Consider the following 1,823-nt stretch of genomic DNA (forward strand, 5'->3'; position numbering starts at 1 on the left):
ACCAGACAGCCTGACCCCAGGGCCTGCACTCCTAGTCTTCACCCTTCACAGTAGGTGGCACAAGAAAGTCCAATTCTGTTCCAGTGTTTGGACCACATACTTGTTGGTCAGTTCTCTAATGAAAGCAAAACCTCCAGAAATAGGAATGTTCATGAACTTTCTTCTAAGTTCATTCAACCAGTCTTCATTTCCCTGAAGGTTTACTGCCCAGCAGCTCCTGAAAAAAAGGCTCAGTCGTCCAGACCCTACAAATCTAGTTTTACAAAGCTAGCTGGGGATATTATTATCATGACATAAGATTGTTTGCCGTATTTTCAGGATGTCAGACAATTTTTCTCCTGCTTTGCATGCTGGCAAAGTACAGACTTGCCCTGACTCTGTCCTGAACAGCCTTGTCCTCTCCAGGCTTTAAGTGCTCAAAGAAAAGGTCTAACTCAGCACATCGCCTCCTGCTGAGGTCTTTAAGGTTGAATTTCCTTATTGGGCATTACTGAAATATTTGGTTAAATCAGTGCTGTGTTAGGCCCCTGAGGCACTGGGCGGGGCTCAGCAGCTTGTTACAATGTTTATTTTAATTAGATTCTAGCAATTGCAGCCTGTGCAGTGGAGATGTCCTAGGGCTGCCGTTGTCTGCCATTCAGGGAACTTGGAAATGGAGCTCTTTTCTGAGATCCTGTGGGCATTAGGGAGAGGTGAAGAGGGGATGGAGTTATGTTTGAAAGTATGAGGAGTCAGTGGAAAAGCTAGGTTCTTGACTATGCCTGATTGGTCAATGACATGGCCACAGTTTGGTAACTGGCTGTGCAGGTCTGGATTCTGGGTAGCAACAGTCCTGTACATCTGGCAACACTATGGTGTGTCTCTGTGGCAGCTTATTTTGAGCGTCACGGCTATTACCCAGAGTCAGGAGTAATGTCTTTCATTCTGAGACATCTAAACCCCCAACCACAGGCATGTTTTCTTCCAGGGCAGAGGGCAAATGCAATTACATCTGTGACCAATTTGCACAGCTGGGAGCTCAGCTTCCTGACAGAAATATTTATTTGAGATTCAAGTCTCTGGGGAGCTGGGTCACCAGACAGGAAGTAAGGTCCAGCAAGCATGTGTTGTCTACTATGTGAATGCTTGTTAGGTTGGGCCAGGAGAACAAAACAAAACAACACAAATTGTCAACTTAAGCTTTTAGAAGCAAAAATCAGCCTTCTCTGTCTACAAACCAGGTTTCTCAGGGCATAGAGGAAAATAAGAATATCCAAATAAGACAGTTGCCACTGACCCCAGTACAAACATAGCACGCACATGGGACATGGAACTCATGGAAGAGGCGGATGCCTGGAAGTCAAAGCCCTGGTTTCCAGTTGTGGTTCTACCACTGTGAACTGTGGCATCCTGGGCAAGTCACTTTGCTCAGGCTTTTTTTTTTTTTTTTCCAGAATTTCTATGTCATTCTTGCTCAGGGGCCATGCTAATCTTCTCTGTATCATTCCAATTTTAGTATATGTGCTGCTGAAGCAAGCACTTTTCTTTCTTTTCTTTTCTTTTCTTTTCTTTTTGAGACGGGGTCTCACTCTGTCACCCAGGTTGGAGCGCAGTGATGCGATCACGGCTCACTGCAACTTTGACCTCCCGGGCTCAAGCTATCCTTCCATCAGCCTCCCCAGTAGCTGGAACTACAGGCCTTTTCCGGAGCTGGAAGATAAAGAAAAACACCACAAAAGCATTGAATAGACAAATCTAGAGCCCAGCCTAATGACTCTATTTAGTATTTATCCATAGGACAATGTCTCTGGATTTTATTTATTTATTTTTTCTCCCAATGGCTT

At 44.7% G+C, this 1,823-nt stretch overlaps 1 non-coding gene across 1 annotated transcript; it reads right to left on the bottom strand.

Annotated features, from left to right (window-relative positions):
- Positions 1-1,412: 1,412 nt before the first annotated feature.
- LOC112426802 (U6 spliceosomal RNA) lies at positions 1,413-1,519 on the bottom strand. Its single transcript, XR_003018211.2, has one exon. It is a non-coding gene; the product is annotated as a U6 spliceosomal RNA (small nuclear RNA).
- Positions 1,520-1,823: the final 304 nt, after the last annotated feature.

Source organism: Macaca nemestrina, chromosome 5 (assembly GCF_043159975.1).
Source record: "Macaca nemestrina isolate mMacNem1 chromosome 5, mMacNem.hap1, whole genome shotgun sequence".
NCBI lineage: Eukaryota > Metazoa > Chordata > Mammalia > Primates > Cercopithecidae > Macaca > Macaca nemestrina.